The 18,691-nt window shown below is 41.6% G+C and overlaps 1 protein-coding gene across 3 annotated transcripts in view; it reads right to left on the reverse strand.

The window, feature by feature from the left end:
• Positions 1-18,691, reverse strand: part of GNB1 (G protein subunit beta 1) — a 79,815-nt gene that overhangs the window by 58,323 nt on the left and 2,801 nt on the right. The window contains exon 1 of one of the 3 annotated variants that reach the window (XM_025211611.1): positions 11,311-11,475. The exons of 1 other annotated variant lie outside the window; for it this stretch is intronic. The gene's annotated coding sequence lies outside the window, so the exon portion shown is untranslated. Of the gene's footprint in view, positions 1-5,290; positions 5,340-11,310; positions 11,476-18,691 lie in introns of those variants that run through there. One more of the 3 variants, XM_025211609.1, reaches the window with a different exon arrangement.

Here is an 18,691-nt window from a genome sequence, read left to right on the forward strand (position 1 = left end):
CACCACATCCCCCCCATCACACACCCATCATATGTGCGCTTCTGGTTTTTTTCACATCAACACAAATAGGTATTTAGAATTTATTTTTTCATGATGATAGAGACACTGGTAGGCTTCTAAATTACTTTAACATTGTAATTATACCAATAAAACATTACCCAACTGATCGCTGTCTTTCTGTCTCTATAAGGGGGGGCGAGGCGGGCAGGCGCATGCGTTCAACTGTGGAAGAACATGGATTTTGGGGTATTTTTAAAAATGGATCTGGGATGCTGCTGCAGCAATCCAGCTGGCACAAGGGGTAGTGTTCCCAGGTACCAATTGGCTGGGCCCCAGAAGCTCCCGAGAGCGAGTAGCCTTGAGCTGCTTGCCAGGACAACTTTTTATACTGATGGGGCCAGGACAGGGCAGCTCTTTATACTGCTGGGGACAGCACAGGTGCTGGCTCCAGGCTCTAGCTCCCCCTGGCTGCAGGTCTGGGAGGAGCCAGGCAAGGTTATATTTCCCCAAGTGGCACAATTTGCTCCACAACAAAGTGCATGTCAGAGCATGTGCGCCGAGGCAAAAAGCCCCGGCTCAAATTTGCACCGCTTCTATTTGAGCTGCTGCAAGCACACGTGCTTGCATGTGTGGACACACCCTCTGAGATTGTTTGAGGCTTCTCGCTCTTGCCTTACAAGAAACTCAGTTTCCAAAGCCAAGCTAGCTGGGTTGCAGGCACATACATACCTGTGCATCTGGCAATTCCTTAATTTAATATTTCTTCCCTTCTGTGAATATTAATGCAAAGCCAATCAAAGTAGGAGTGTTAAACTCCAAACTAAATTGTCCCCAGAGTTCAAACACTGATATTTTTTATATTTAGAAATAAATGTCAAGCTTTAAGATGTATTTATTTTCAAGGTGGCAAAAGATTTCTTTGAAGCTTTTGTTCTTCAACAGAGCCCAGAGTAATTTCAAAATTACTGCTTTACATTCAAATGAAAATTATTTCTACTGTTGTCCCTACTCACTATATAGAGATTTAAAATAGAAAGCATATTTTAAGCATCTACTTAAGAGCTACCAGTGCCTGAGTGTTATCAGCCAGACTATACACCCCCCCCCCCCCCCTAACTGGAAGTAAAAATGTCAAAGTTGGGAATGTATCAAAATGGCTATATATTACAGAATCTGCAGGTGAGAAAAAGGTAATGTTTTGGCTTCCAGTTAAGATGGAGTTTGGATGGGCAGAAAAAATATGTTCTTTGGCGATATGAGATTAAGTTATTACTGCAGGAAAAAAAGATTAATTTCCCAAGAACATGAACTTAATACTTACCCACTTGAAGATCTCAAAAAAATTACCTGTAAAGCTGATTTTTTTATATCAATTCTCATCTCTAGTATATAACACTCCAATATTAACTCATAATGGGCTACTTTTAACTTCACCTAAATACATGGCTATCAGACTCTCTATTATTTATGTAACACAAACTCAAAGATAAAAGCTATTTAAAATGTTTCCCCCTTTTCCCCAGCCTCCAGATACACCTACCACAAAGCTGTGGTGCAATTAGGAAGGCTACTGTATATCTATTTTGCATTCAGCTTCTTCCTCCATCCAATCTTCTATAGCTACATGTATGATCTTATTCAGAACTTTTTTTTAAAAAAATCCGTTACAATAGAAATGTTTTATAAAATTAAGTATTTAGATACAAAGCATCTCCAGATGCAATACCACTGCAGTTGATGATTTCAGCCAGAATTGCATGATTTTACAAACAGGAGCTACAGTAGTAGATAAGTCACAGGTGTGGCCTCATTTCAAACATCAAGTATAAAATGTTCACTGGTCACACTTGAAATGCCAATTGAATTAAATGTTTACAGGAGATATGCTAGATCAGATTTTAACCAAAACAAATGCACAGAGTTTAGCTGAAAAATATTTATAATGCTCTATCCACCTAGAACAGATTCCTAGCTACTGTAAACCAAATTCCTTTAAAAGTTTTACTCTCCTGGTTTCTGTGAAACTTTATGACCTTAACTGCAGTCGGATATCACAAAACACTGTAATCTTTAATGTACAATAGCTGTATATTTGTTTGCACACTGCACTGATTGTTTTATGCAGTACCATTGACATGCATGTTATATCATCTGTGGAAACCACAAGCCTCTACAACGCACACCACTTGCTTCAAATCAACTTAAAAGGAATCTTTTAAAAAGGTAAGCAGCTCTCCAATGACTTTATAGCTTGTTCTACAAAAGGGCTTAAAAGCTACTGCATGAGCTAGAAATCTCCAAATAAAATGGGAATTTATAATATCTTTTTGTTTTTATTCGTTTGCATTAAAGGAGGAAACAGAAGCTAAAAGCAACTACATCTAGTATAAATTATCAAGTCGACTGATAACAATATGTTTCTTTTTCTCTCATAAGTATCTGGTAAACCTTGCTTGAAAGTATCAATTAATGACTTAGTTTAAACTACACTGTGAAAGTCAAGGGAAGTTTTTATACAGTTATTTAGGTTATCACATGGCAAGTTATGTTTTAGACAGACATAAAATAAGAAGCCCGATCAAAAAATCAATATCTAGCATGATTTGGAAGAATCACTTACACCAGGGGTGGACAAGACAAAGCCTGCCAGCTGACTGGATCTGGCCTGTGGGCAGGCACCCACCAGTTAATTGTAACTGGCCCAACCCACTGCACTCTGCATGGGGCTGAGCCCTACCCACTCCCACCTTCACTTGCTGGAGGGCCCTGGGTCCAGCCCATGTGCCCAACTTCCAGGTGGGGCTGCTGGTGCCCAACTTCCAGGTGGGGCTGCTGGTGCCGCTAGTACAGCTGCCCTGGGAACTGCTTGGCTCCCCCCACCCACCTCCAGCAGCTCCTGCTCCTGTCCCTGCTGCAGTGCTCCATGCAGCAGGTAGGAAGGGGAAGCAGCACCAGAGGTTGGGAGTGCAGGGCTGAAGATGGCAGGAAGCGATGGTGAGAAGGGGGTTGGGGGAGAAGTAGGGGATACAGCAGCAGCCCCTTGGGGCACTCATGGCCCACAGCAGGCAGAGCCCCCCAGTGGCGCACAGTTCCACACCAAATCCAGGGAGCCACATGTGTCAGCAGGGAAATGGGGCAAGGCTTGGTACTGGGTGGGTTGGCCTTCTTAGGTCATAGATCATGAGACAGGGTGGGACTTCTGGTTCCAAGACAGCACCCTCCTCCCCCCGCACCCCTAGAGTACTTCTGGGACAAGAGCAGGGACTTCCAGTGGCAAAGGTTGCCCCCTTCCTGCCATGGGACATGAACACTTCTGGTCCCAAGATGGCGATTGGGGACAGGGCACCTGTCAGGTAGGGTTTAGCAGTTTGACAAAGGGTGTACCCTCGCAGCCCACAACAGCTCATCAAAATTCATTAAGTGGCCCTCCAGCCAAAATAATTGCTCACCCCTGACTTGTATTATTTGACATGCAGACATTAAAAAAAAAATGCTACATCAATACAACAGAAAGATGCAATTGTTTTCCCATTATTAGGACAATTAAAAATATAATATCCAGGAACTCTAGCAACATTTTCGTTCCTGATAATATACACAGATTCACAGATGTTAGGGTCGGAAGGGACCTCAATAGATCATCGAGTCTGACCCCCTGCATAAGCAAGGAAGTGTGCTGGGTTCAGCTGACCCCAGCCAGATACTTATCTAACCTCCTCTTGAAGACCCCCCAAGGTAGGGGAGAGCACCACCTCCCTTGAGAGCCCATTCCAGATTTTGGCCCCTCTAACAGTGAAAAAGTTCTTCCTAATGTCTAATCTAAATCTGCTCTCTGCTAGCTTATGGCCATTATTTCTTGTAACTACCAGGGGCGCCTTGGTGAGTAGAGCCTCACCAGTTCCCTTCTGTGCCCCCATGTTGAATTTATAGGCAGCCACAAGGTCGCCTCTCAACCTTCTCTTGCAGAGGCTGAAGAGGTCCAGGTGCCCTAGTCTCTCCTCGCAGGGCTTGGCCTGCAATCCCTTAACATGTTATAACATAAACTAATAATATTGTTATAATATAGACAGACAGACAGGGATCCGGGTTTTCCGTTTCCAACAGGAAAATGAAGAAAGACGCAGATTTCCCCTTTTACTGGAGGAAAAGGCAGGTTTCTCATTTTAGCACAGTAACCTGTAGACTTTGCAGTTTTGCAGAGAGCTCTCTGCAGGTGGGCAGAGTTCCAGCCTGCAGTAGGCTGGGAGGGAGTGGGTGGAGGCCGGTCAGGCAGGGGCACTATATGCATGTACATGCACATGGCCACCAGGCAGCCCAGAGAGCAGCTCCCACAGGTAAGTGGCAGTGGGTGGGGATTGAAGCCCCCATAGAGAAGGAGAGAGAGAGAGCTGGGAAGGGCTGGGGCTGCAGCCCAGCTGGTAGTGCATGGGGCTTGGTGCCCAGAGACACAATGAGCAACCACAGGGCTCCAGCAGGGAGTGGGACAGGGCTGTGGGCCAGCAGGTGTGACCCGGCACAGCAAGGAACAACGGAGCCACATGGGAAGCTCGTTGATGCTGTGAGCTCCGCACTGCCCTGGCGACGTGTTTCCTGCTTGTGCTGCTGCAGTAAGGGGAACAACTCTGCGCTGCCACCCCTGCTGCTGCCACACACACACAGGACGTGTTGCCAGGGCACAATAGAGTTTGCAGAGGCAAGGAGATCCCCGCACAGCCCTGCTGTTCCCTGCAGTGCCAGGTTATACCTGCTGGGCTGTGGAGGCCCTGGAGGAGGGAAGCAGGATGGGAGCCCGAGCCCACAGTGGGCAGCCTGCCTGTGCAGAGATCTTGGGGGCACAGGCCCTCTCTGCCCCCCGCCAAGGAGTGTGCCTAGCGGCAGGGAGCTGGCCCCAGTCCTGAGCCTGCAGCAGGCGGGGGGGGAAAGGGAGAAGAGGTTGCAGCAGCTGGCCCTGTAGACCTGGCAGCTGGGGGCCCCCTTCAGCAGGGCTGGAGGAGGCTGGGGGAGTTGGGTAAGGAGCACCAGCAGGGCTGTGGGGGGTGGGAAGAAGAGAGGGGCCTTTCATTTTAATAACAGATTTGGGGGAAGGGGGGGTTACTTCAGAGAATTTGCATTTTTTTTAAACAGAATTTCTGATTTTTTAAATCAGAGAAAACCAGGATCCCTACATATAAAATATATGTACACACATAATATACATACACACACACACACACACACACACACACACACACACACAATATGTTATAAAATATAACAACAACATTGATACCAAGATCGAGCTCAAACTCACTTTTAGGTCAAATCATTCATTTGATTAATACTCCTCAACACATTGTAACCTAAAATAAAAATTTAAAAATTAAAAACACAAAATTAAAAAAGGGACAGTTTATCACTTCACTGATCTTACTACATACTCTCTAGTAGGCACATTTTCAATTGTGAAAGAAAGTGCTTATTTTTCTGTTAGTACATGAGGGATTCATATCTGTCCTGCCTGAAAAGGGTATTCTCTCAATTGAAGAACCTCAGAACAGACTGGAAACACTGGACTAAATCACCAGTATCCTTCACAGACTCTGCTCTTTAAGAAGAAAATGTAGTCCAATGAACCTGATATAAGCATTTCCTCTAATCATTTTCCAGTGCAGAATGGAATTACTTTGGTGTCAAAACTTCATAACATTCAGCACTTTGACAGTGTTCTCTGGAGTAGCAATTTTTAAGTTCACCAATTTTCACATGGCTGAGAATAAAATATACGCCTGGGTCATCTTTCTTGTGGGATTAAGAATGATAAGTAGCAGGACTGCTTTCAAAGAATGCCCACTTTTCCCCTACATACTGACAACATAAATCAAATCCCTTTGCCCATTTCCTATGCATCTAATTAAATTTGACTTCAATCGTTTTTACTTCAATTATTTTCCCCATAGCTCAGCCCAAGGTAGTCATCTAGCTGCCCTTCTAATATCCTCCCAAATACAGTAGTAGGCCTTCCCATTAGAAGTAAGGATGGAAACAACCTGTTACAATTGCCCCTGAGCACTCACTATATAATTAGTTATTAATACTAGCTAATAAGAAAATTGCTTCCAACCTCGGCTACTAATATTATTTTGTCCCCGATGATACATTCCAGAAGTAGTTTTTGGACAGCTGGATTATTTTCAAATGCGTTAGTAAGGTTACTGATTATGATAATGTAGGCCTGCCATTTCTTAATCTAGAACTTGGTATATATAGCATGTAAGAAATTTGGAATTAGAATGTTTGTTATTTTTTTTACATAAATGTTTTGAGCGTCAAACTACTAGGAAACACCAACCTGCAGATATACAAGGCCATTAAAAGCATATTGTTTTATATTAATCCAAGATATGGACACTTACTATCAAGACATGCAATTAAATGTTTCCCAAAATAAAATAAAGATTTATCTGATATCAGAAGATCTACCTCTTGACTGGGAAACACTGCCTTTCCGCAGTGCCTGCCCTTATGGGCTAGAGGGCAGGCCATGAACCATGAAGCACAAGCCCGACCTATCAGGTAGTAAGGGGTTGTGATCCCTCCAACAGCCTGCTCCTAAAATTCCCACCGCCTGTTGATTGTGATGGGGCATTGGACCTCCCTGAGAACAGTGCCAAACCAATCGAATCAAGGGCCACACAAAAATTCTTTTAGAAGACATCATTTAAACAAAGTATAAAATCTCTCCCTCTTTCCCAAGGATATAAATCCCAAATAATTGATACCTTCCAAGTACACAAAATATTTGGTTCAGTCTAGTTCCAAAGTTTCAGTGAAACAAAACCAACTTAAATAAAACCAACCAAAGGTAACTTATTAGAATATTAAAACCACCCATCTATAATTATTGGGCATAGGCTGGAGGGAAAATGTGCAGAACTCAGCAAATTCAAGAAGGCCTGATGCCAATCTGTGTGCCATCCTCCTCCTACTTCGAGTCTCCCCAGCCAGTATAGGTAAGAATTTATGTTGTACCATTGTGGGTCGCCAGATAGACTTTGGAATAAATGTCTGTTCTCATGTTTTAAGGTGCAAGCAGACAAAAAGTTGGGCTGTACACCTGTTTCTGCCTCTTATGAGTAGCCTACCCACAAGGTTACTTGTAATCTAGGTAACAAAGCACCCTCTGTGAGTTATTCCTCCACATGCTTCTTGTTAGAAATACAGTTATCTGCCTTGAGCTGGAATCAGTCATTATGTTTGGCCAGCAGTAGCTTATGTACTTCATCTGATATACAAGTATCAGCTGATTTTCATTATGTGATAGATGAGCAATTGTTAACTGATTAACTAGCTATATTTCCATTTTAATAAAGCAGGTAGGTTACACAAAATAATTAGATAAATGAGATATTAATATGTCTAAATAAAGGAACAAAAATTCCCATATCACAATTTTATACACACAACCCTCCTTTTGCTATTACCAGGGACAACAAAGCCAAACTGCTTTCAGAGAAGACAGTGGTCACACACTACCCAAACCTTTGCATATCCTACCTGTCTTTAAAGTTTTATGACCTGAAAGTTGCATCAATATAATTTTTTTTTTTTTAAATAAAAAAAAACAAAAAAACCTGGGCTGTGACAAGTCACCTCTTCAGTCCCTTACAACTGTGCATGCACTGGCAGTCTTTGGACATGAATGCTGTTTCTAATCTCCCATACCTGGAAAAAAAAATCCCATAACTATAAATTTAACCTACTGATACAATTCAAGTTCATAAGGATACAGTATTTTCTCAAGTTTTTGCTAGGCTTATCGCCAAAAGCACTCAAAGAGCATTACCACTGTTACCATAGCAATTGAATTCACAAGAGGCTGCCTCACCTCATCATCTCTCTCTACATGGGGCAACATTACCAATTAAGAGAATCAACACCTGCTTACAATTGTTTGGCAAGGGGAAAAAAAACAAGAAAAAAACCCAAGACACTCATAAATATTTAGCACATACCTTGACACAAGGTTTTAGTTCATAAATAAAGTTTTCAAGCCAGTTATTCTAGCTTTTACCTCCACTGTTTAACACAGATCAACATGTATTATTGTAACTAATATGCATTTTCCCTTAACAGATTATTGAAAGAAGCAGAAGAGTTACTATATTTATTTTAAATGTGTGTGCTATAATCTTGCTTTTTGGAACTGGCATGGAAGATGTCTACATAGGCTATGATCAAGAAATATGACAGCTTAAAAGTGCACATACATAAATCAATCTTCACAAAACTAAATAACTTATTTGTGAAACAAAGATTCTTCATAGCAGCATACTATTAGACAGGTTTCATTTTGTTCAAAGACAAAAACTAAAAGACAGTTTTAGGGAAAAATACTACTATTTACGATCCATAGCAAGAAGCTTCTCATCTATCAACATTTCTTTTTATTAGTTTCATCAGACACTTCCCCACCCCCCCTTAGATAACAATTCCTTGTTCAGACTGTATAATTCTCTTCCTCTCTTTCCCATAAACCAAGGGAAATCTGCCCTACAGAGAGAAAAAAAAAGTGCGCGTGATTACTAATGGAAACTGGAAAGGAATCCAAATGAAGGAAAGCCACACCCTAAAGCTGCACACAATTACACACTGCTTCCAAACTTGCTTTTTATATATCTTTGCTGCTTTTATATACATATATTATACTCATCATGCAGAAAATTATTTTCACTAGGTTTCCTTGAGAAGAAGATTAAGAAATGGATTTGGTAAAAAGGAGAACAAAAGTCACTAAATCCCATGAACTAAGAGAAAAATCTTAAGAGCAAGACATACTTTTCAAGGTAGACTGAATCCAAAAGAAGCTACCCAGACACTACCATGCAGCAAAACTAATTGTACATACACAAAGTGAAGGCTATTATTTTGTTAAACAAATTATACCATACTATCATTTTAGACAAATAAAAGGGTTTAAAATATTTCAGAGCCGGAATTTCTGTATGCTGATACCAATGCAAGGAATGTCCAACGGTTAAAAGAAAAACCACACCAGAAATTAAAGGTTTTTATGGAAAATATTTAGCATTCTGTATATCTAGCTGACACAATGGAATTTCAAAACACACACAGAAGAAATGAAGGAATTCAGTCTCTGAAGTATTAATCCCAGTTAGGTGAAACAGGCTTTTGCAGCAGTTATTCCTTTTCCTGGATTTACTTTAACAGGCAAGTGGCCTTCCCACTTTTGAGAAAAAGCTTCCTTACAACAGTATGCCTGGGTGAACATAACCAACGTCAGCCATTACTAACTGGTGAAGGAATGATCCTTCTCTCAAATTACCTACCCACCCCACAATTAACATGATCTCCTTGGTAACAGAGGGAACCTTTAAAAGCCCTCTGCCTGAAAGACCTTCATGCCATTTTATCCCACCTCCAAGTCTACCACTTCTGGACCAAACTTACACCACTTCAGCTTTTACAGACAGAATTCCAAGGTCCGTCTGTTCAAAGGCTTACAAAAACCTGATTCTGGGTGCAAATACGTGTGCCCTTTATTGCAGAGTTGACTGATTAACTCTGCAGTAAAGTGTCACAGCCAACATGTGCACCAGTAGATTAATTAACTGCACCACAGGTTAGCACTGTTGGGGACAGTACTATCTTACAGCAGAGTACTTGACTGCATTGAAACACACGTGTAGGACAGTGACCGGGTGGGGGCCAGACTCCTGGCTCCCACCTAGGCAGATGGCTCCGCAGGTTCTGCACCCTTGTGCCCCAGCTAGCCCCTCTGCAGCTTGACGCTGCCGCCTAGGGATGATCCTCCATACCCCCTGCCAACCTGGGCATACTCTGCCCCAGTTCAAGAGTGCTGCTGCCTGGGAGCACATGTAGATGCTGCACCTAGGATCAGTTCACTCCAGTTCAAAGTGCTCCAGAGTTTATTTTTTTGTCTCAGTTGCACATGTCGACGCACCCTCTGGCTACGCAGTTGGGTAAGCTGCAAGACTGCTGTTGCTCATGTGAACCAGTACCGTTTTCCTGTGCTTCTCTCTGATTATCTGGTGCATCCAGATTACCAAATATCCCTGAGCTTGAAGAGGTCCTCACCTATGATGGAGGCATCTAGGTGCTACTTCAGTACAAAATAACATCACTGCCTAGCCTATACCACTATTTCTTTCCTCCTGTTCAAAAATAGATGAACATAAGTTTATTGCTCTGAACAGAGACATACCAGTAGTCTGACCTGCTGCCAATAAATCAATATCCTAAACTCACATCTTTAAGAAGCAGTACAAGTTAATACTTCATACAAGCATAAGGTAAGCCTAGAACTATTAAACAAAGATATTGTTTTAAGCGAACATCCTGGTTAAGTAAACACAGTCAAAAAGCCCAACACTGAATCAATTCAGTCTGCACAGATTGAACCAATAAGCAAGTGAACAGACATTTGATTCTGGAAATGCAGCCACATGCATGCAGTGGCCCAGACCAGAAGCTGGGGGGCGCTTGAGCACCCCTTCTGTTCTGCTGGAGTAGACAGCTTGGGCCAAGGCTAGCCTGCCCACCATGCGGGGGGGAGTCTGCAGGGGCAGAGCAAAGTATCTTGAGATGCTGGGGGACTGCGAGTTAAAAACTTAAATCTGGAGATCTGGGACAGAAGTTCAATAAACTGATTTAACCTAAATCAGTTACGTCTGATACTACATCAATCCAAGTTTATTTTAAACTGGTTTCAGCCATTTTGAAAGCAGTTTATGTGCACTGAACTTCTGCTGTGGTACAGATTTGAACCAGTTTCCGAACCCATATACCAGTTCATGAGTAATTTTTGTCCCTACCCAAAGTGAAGGAATACAAAGACTCGGTATGAACCAGTTCTGTGAAACTGCATTTACAGCCTCCAAAAATGCCTAACTGCACTGCTTGCAAATAATAAAAGTTATCCCCAAATGCACTTTATAAGCATCTTTGTCTTGGGATCACAGCAGAAAGCCACACAGGAAGGGCACAGTAAAAATGACAAGGGAAGCTTGGTCAGCAATTCAGTTTTGTAAGGTGACGTATGTCAGAAAGAAGTATTAAAGAAGTCACACCTCAGCCAACAAAGATATGGAGCAAACACCCCTGCAGATGCATGCACACCTGCAAAAAATCCTTTTAACCCAGTCCCCTGAAATGAATAATCAAGATTGGCAAAATAACGCTTCAGCTGGCACCAACTGCACCTTCACTTGCAAAGTTTGTCAGAAAAGCTACTGGAGCAAAAACCTTCCAAGTGTAGGTAAGCTTGAGACAAGGAAAGAAATCTATCCTCACTTGATGAAGAGGGAAGACCGCTCCTCGGCTACAATGGAGAAACCAGGTTGACAGGCAAGACTTCCCTGATCTCTCATCTCACCAGTCTGAACCACTGAACTTGTAACAGTCTCTCTAGACCAGTGCTTCTCAAAGTGGTTGTCCACGGACCAGTGCCGGTCCACGAGCCACCGGTCGCCAGTCTGTGAGTTGCCAGGAAAGAAAGAAATATATTTTCAGAAGCATAACACTGATATGTCATAGCACCACAGTTCATACGTTCCAACACTCCAGGTGACGTCATGTCATGCAAGGTGAGGAAAGAGAAAGCAACAGCCGGTCGTGCATTTGTGTAGCGCTGTTACACGCAGTTGCTGGCACTGGCTGAACCAGGCACCGGTCCCTCGCCCACTGGAAAAAAAATTGCTGGTCCGCCACATCAGATAGTCTGAGAAGCACTGCTCTAGACAACAGGACCGTTATCTTAGTAAGTGTAAGAATCATTTTCATCCATAGCAATTTTAGTCTAATTTCCCACAGATATAAAGAAAGTTACTCCATGTTACCCATTTTTAATATAGGGGACCTTTAGTTCCAAGCATGCCTGGGGCCTATTTGAAAGGAGACAAGGCATGGGAAGAGCTGTTAGAAATGAAGTAAAGAGAGATCACAAAGAACGGATTTTAAAACTGCAAGTGTCTGCCATAAGGAAGAAAGAGGTGAACCTACAAGAGAAACATCATTTTCCACATTATTATGCAACCTTAAGTTGCCTGATGCATATTAGAACAAAACAATACTAGATATGTAACAGTTTAACAAAGAAAGCTATATAAAGAAAATTTAGAAACAAAATTTCAATTTCAGGCTATTTAAATTACACCATAGTATGGAGGCAATGTAAGTTTGGAGTTTGTGTAGCATCAGATCAACTGAATTGATGACTTTACGATTCTAGAAAGTTCAGAAAGGAAATTCCAACAGTAGCATTTTTTCTTCTGAAAACAAAAAACTTGCACTGAAATCAAAGGAGTGGAAGCTGACTGTTGTTGAACCAGGCAATCTGCAAATCATTCCAGCTGTGACAAAGCAAGCAATGACTTAATCATAACTCAGCAAACACCTACAGTCAAAATTTAACGTTTTCCTCCTAAGTACATAGTTTTCAAAAATAAACACGCGCCTAGCAAAACTGTTTGAATACTTGCATGCTTGTGTCAACCATTTTGAAATGTGGTGCATGTACATTTGAAGTTAACATCAGACTTCTTCTAGTTTTATAAAACACTGTTCTTTTCATGTCATGCACCCCCCCTTGAGCAAGGCAATGAACTAGCTTTACACAATAAGGTTATGTTGCTACTATAACCTTCATTGCAAGGCTTCATTTCCTTCCTTACATGATTGTCTCTAGTTCTGAGCACATCAAGTTTCTTCAGTTGTATTAATGTTAAACCAATTACATGGAAAGAGACAGGAGCAAATAAAGGCTAAATTCTTTCCCAATTTAAGAGAAAATGTTGCAGTTGATGCACTTCATTCAGGTAAGAATAAAAAAGTTACACATTACTTAGAGCAAGTTACACAGAGCATGATCTCACCAAAACCATGTTCTGCTGAAGAGTATAGCGCTTGGACTTCCACTGCTGGCAGGGGTGCTGTGAGCAACAGGTATAGTCCCCGTGAAGAGAAATATTCCCCTCTTGCCTTAAAGAAACCCTCTGTAAAAATTAACAAATTAGGCTCCCTACCACCAAAGGAAATGGCTTCCAGTTTTCACCGACTTCATCAACTGTAATTTAATTAAGCATGCTTCAAGATCACTATTCTATCTTAAAGAATTTGCTAATGCCACAATAGGGGGAACTCTTCTTTAAAGCGGCACCCACTGAGACACAGAAATGCAAGTTACAGAGGATCTTTAGATTCAGTCTCATATGGAGAGGTTTCAGCCCAGCAAGCTACAGCTGTTGCACTGTATGTCCTCTCTGCCCACAAAAAGCTACTGCTAGGATAGAGTGATCCTACCTAGAACCAAAATAACCCTGAAATACAAGGCTGTTAACCATTTTGAAGAGTCAAACTACTTCAAAGCCATGACTAAAACAGAATTCCACAAACTTATTCAGAGGGGTCTGGTGGAACAGACAACATAGCTCAATAACCAGGACCCTGCGGCCAGTATCCTTGCAAGTGTTTTGTAATCAGAAATGTTGCGCCTTGAAAAGATGGTGGTTCACAGTTTATGAGACGATGCAAGACTTCCTCCTTGGGATGTAAAGTCTGCAATGGAAGCATTCGTATATTTGCTGTTCTGAAATTTAAGGGTGCGTGTGACATGCAACCCAATTTTAAAAAACCTACTGAAGTAACAGCTCTAAAGCAGGATTCTGTACTAAACTCAGATCGAAAGACCCCAATTCTTAAGAAAACTAATTTCAAAGAAGGTTCTCTCCATTCAGGGACAATTAGTCTCCAAGATCCAGACTCTACTTTAGGGCCCATCTATTCTATCAATACAGTCCAGTTTTAGCACCTATTTCTCGTTCACTGAATGTTGGCTGGCTTCCATTTTAATCCTCTGGGTAAGAAAGGGGGCTGCTACAAAAGAGGAAAGAAGTGTCCCACCAGGGATCTCGAAGTTCCCAAAAGCTTCTCACTGAAGAAGGTAAAAGCCAATTAAATGGGGGACAAAGGGAATTGAATTGTAGGAGTCCATGGAGTTTCACTTCATATTCTGTAGAGCAAACAGGAATTTGGAAACTGCCTCCAGGGAGCTATCGTACAGCTTTTCTAAGATGCTGAGCTTTGTCACCCCACGGCAGACAAGATTGGCCTGTTCTAGCTATACAGAGAAAAGAAGGAAAAATCAGGGTAGTCAAGTGATCTCGGAAACACCTTGGTGCACTTGCAGATATTTCTCTTTCCAGCTTGATTCTCTCTGAAGAAGGAAGAAAGTTAGGGTAAGCTGCTGGAGAGTGGGGGGAGAGGACTAGGTTTCAGAGCACTGAAAAATTCACTGATTTTTTGCTCTTTTTGAAATGCTGCAGATTGGAGTAGCCCAGCCATCAAGGTGATATTTTCAGGAAAACTTTCCCCTTTTGAATGCTGAGAAGTTTGAGAGAGGAAATACACTTCAATCCCTCTTCCATAAGTTGAGCTGATTTTGTCATAATGAAAGCAAGGAAGTGGGTAGAGCCCACTGTGGGCAAAGCATTGTGCTTGCTTCCTCTCGCAGTTCCGCCTGTACGCTGCATTCTTGACCAGCAACATTCACATTTCTCCAGCAACGGGTCCCACTGAGCTGCGACTGACCATTGCATGCTATCAAAGTAAATCCTGGCCATTTTGTTTTTGCAAACATCCCTAAAAAAATTTAAACCAAGAGATATCTACACAGCATGCAACAATGCCACTTGATCTCTCAGCACTAAGGAGAGGACCTTTCATGTGATTATGTACAAGCTTCCCCAAGTAAACTGGGCTAATGGTGTTCAATGAATCATGAAAGAATGAGATCTTTCAATGAGGTTTAGCAGGTTAATGGTACATACACCATTTTGATAATGAACAGTAACCAACATTTAAACAATGCCAGTTTGACCACGATAAAAGTCATGCAAGTGATCACACTGATTGTTGTTTTCTTTGCTTTAAATATTTAAGCTGCCTTTTAGAATAAGTGGAGATAAGATAATCAGTTAGAGTACATAAGTCAAATACTATAACACTTCTGAAAGAGGGTCAAGCTGTAATTTTCTTAATATTGCATTAGGAGCAAGAAAAGTTCATGCCCTTCCTTACAGAAAATGTTACAGTATCTTATAGTTCTTAATTTTCTCAAACATAAGTAATTGTTCCCATTGAAGTATAATTAAATAGAAAAGAAGTCATTTTAACCCTAAAAAATATTGTCCAAAAATCTGTAAGGCAGAATCCATGCAAATGTTAAACAAGACTGTAAGGCAGACTGGCAAGAGCATGGATATTAAAGGCTCTAACTAATATGTTCCAATATTTGTATCCAACTTACCACAGTTTAATCATAAGCATTTAATCATAAATGTCTGGCTCGAGCCAAAGCTATTGTACCTTCTATGCCAAAGTACAATAGAATTATTAGCAGCCATATGCATGTATCAGCTGATTCATTCTTGAGCAAAGGTCAGATTTGTACCAGAAGTTTTCTGGATCCTCCCTCGCACAATTCAGCATAAAGAAAATTTGTTAAGATAAACTTGAGCATGCTTATTTTTGAGATACTGCACTTCAGTTACAACTTCCCTTATCTTCACTTTCATTGCAAATGTTACCTACATTTCAGTAGCAGAAAGGTGATGGCATTTTGATAAAACCAGTTACTAACCCCTTTTTCCTCATGTGATGATACCTGCAGTACTATCAACCCATTCTTCAGAACTAAACAGATTAGTGGTGAACAAAAGTACTGAAGCTACCAATTCCTGTAATATTTATAATTAATATTATGAGATCATAAAAGCTTTAGGAAGGCAAGGAGCAGTGCTAATATGCAAGGTCATGGGAAAGGAATATATATTAGAAGGACTATAGAAGAGAAGGAACAAAAGAAAAAATAAGCTATCAAATATTAAAAAGTGCTCCAGTTACAAAAACATAAAGATATGGCTTTCTGCCTCAAAATGCAAATAGTGATTTATCGGCATATGTAGCATATATTGGATGGGTGGAAGTATTGTTTATTGGGAATTGAACAAGAGAAAAGAAAATAGCCTGAACCACAAGGAAATGTTACTTTGAGCTTATTAATTCAGGTGCTTTGCTGATGGTCACCAACCAGCTAGGTAAACTTCTTCATCAAAACCAATTTGTTTCCAGGCAGCCTGGTCTTGCATTAAAAAGTCTCTGAATAGTATGATACTCTAAGCAAGTGTTTCATAACTTGGGGGGAAGGGGTTGGAAACGTTATGCAGAATTAATTAGAAACCAACAGATGCTGGATTTAAATAAAATGGAATTTGTCTCTTATTACAAAAGAAGTGATACCATAACAAACACATGCACAAGAAGATGGTGTTACATTTGGCTTTGCTTATGTCTTTTTTTTCTTTAAATTTCCCACCATTTCACTATTTGTGACAACTCTACTGCTAGTAAAGATAACGTAAAAGAACATGTGTACCTACACAGCTTCTAAATCTGCTCTGAACAGGTTTGGATCACATGATAATAAAAGCACTAGCTGCCCAAGACATTTATACCCAAGTATTCCTGCCACATAGCTGACAGCAGCTTCCCAAAAGTGTGCAGCAGACATGAGGACCCAGACCAGTAGTTCTCAACCTTTTTAGACTGAAAGCACCCCTTCAAAAATGCCAGCTTAGTTTTAAATAGTTTTGACTAGAGAAAAATAACAACACAATTCTTTTTTTGCAACGCAAAAGGGGCACAACAAGATCAGAAGGTTCTTAATACTATGCACTCCTATTTGAATGGGTTTTCTTTGTGAACCAGATTTGCGCACCTAACAGGGTTAGTATTGCACAGTGCCCCACAACAGGGGTCTCAAGGCATGCCTCAGTGCCACAGCACCCTATCTGAGAATCACTGCCTTAGACTGAAAATATTATCTTTGCTTTGGGAAAAAAAAACAAGCTTTGTGCTTTATGCCAGATGAAGAGCCCAACTTAATTGCCTGAAGGATGTGTAGGAATGCCAGTGACCTAAAACAAGTCACAAAAACATGGGCCTGCAAGGCATTGCAGAGTCGCTGTTCTTTATTTGAGTATGTTTGTTCCACCATTGGTTTCTCCATCTGCAACTACCTAGTCCCACTGAGCAGCATAGAAACTGTTACTTTAGTAGGATTTTACACCATTGCAACCCACAGCATTTGGAGGGAACAAGTGCCCTCTACAGCAGCTATTCAACAATTCTCCTTCCCAGAGATTCCCACCAGGCAGGACTACCCTTCTGCAACTTGCAGGTCAAAACCATCCAAGGTTTCTTACTGCACCCATTGCTATTCCTTGTATATGCTCCAAAGTGCCTCAATACACAAGGCAGACAAGGTTCCTTGGGTGAATTTGATATCTTTTATTAGACCAACCCAAATACTTGGAGAATAGTTATTAAGCAAGCTTTCGAGTTCAAAAACCCTTCGTCAGGCTAAGGAAGTTTCAGCAGTTGGTGTGTGCGCTTCCTGGATGGAATGAAAAGACACAAGCACATTTTCTGGGTACTTTAAATTCAGAATTATTCTGTGGGCATAAGCTAGGCATTCGTTATACCCATCACTAGCACTCATTCTGAACATTTAAAACTGAATTTAAAAACCAAAAATTAAGAATCAAATGCCTGTTTGATATTATTATTTTTCATTTTAGCTGCCTTTTCCATAGAGGCATATCCACTGCTACTGCATGCAGATGAATCCTCAAAAACCTAAGTTAAAGTGCCATCACAGGAAAAATGAAGGCGGTCTACTAGACCACATGGTTTAATGCTCCTTTCACTCTGAAAGCTCCTTTTAAGAAACACAAATGAAAGGCTTCCTTGGTCAGTTTTTAATCTGTGGTCTGCTTTTCGAAATTATAACTCCGTTCGCTGACCTCAAAAATAAACTAAAGGTTTTCTAGGAGTGAAACACGTGCACTTTCACCGCACACTCAGAGTCTGACACAGGGCCTATGTTCATGGACACATGCAGAACTAGGGGCAGGCTAACGGTGGACCTAACCAGGGCCAGCAGATTCATGTTTATGTAGACCCACTGACTACAAATCAGGGGCGGGAAATCATTTTGAGCGGAGGGCCACTTACTGAGCTTGGCAAGCTGTCAAGGGCTGTATGGGTAGCCCCACCCCTTGACAGGGGCCCTGCCCCTCTAGTCACCGTCTTGTGACTGGAAGTTCCACCCCCTAACCTCTGACCTTTGCCACCAGAAGGCCCTCCCCTTGCTTCCAGATATACTCCTTTCAGCAAGGGGTTTTGACATCTCAGAACCAGAAAAATACCAAATTATATTCTAAAAATCAAACATCGACAACATTCGTTAATTTGATTTCAAAAAATATTTCTGTCCTGATTTACGTGCATTTGTATAGTGTACAGAGGGGATTGCACAATAGCTTAAAATTAAGTCTTACTCTTGTACATTGTGGGGGACGTGGGTATAGGTTTGTGGGGGGCTGTTGGCGTGTAGGTATGTGGAGTGTGGGGGAGGCAGGGTGTGGGAACATGTGGGTGTGTGTGGATATGTGGGGTGTGGGTGGGTATGGGGTTTGTGGGTGGCTGTGAGTGGGATTAGGGTGGCTGGGGTGTGTGAGGGGGTCTGAGTAGATGGCAGTGAGAGGGGGGATGTGGGTGCATGTGTATGGTGGGGTGTGCATGTGGGACTCACCCTATGAAAATATACACACAA

The sequence above is a fragment of the Alligator sinensis genome, unplaced genomic scaffold (genome assembly GCF_000455745.1).
Source record: "Alligator sinensis unplaced genomic scaffold, ASM45574v1 scaffold366_1, whole genome shotgun sequence".
Taxonomy (NCBI): Eukaryota; Metazoa; Chordata; order Crocodylia; family Alligatoridae; genus Alligator; species Alligator sinensis.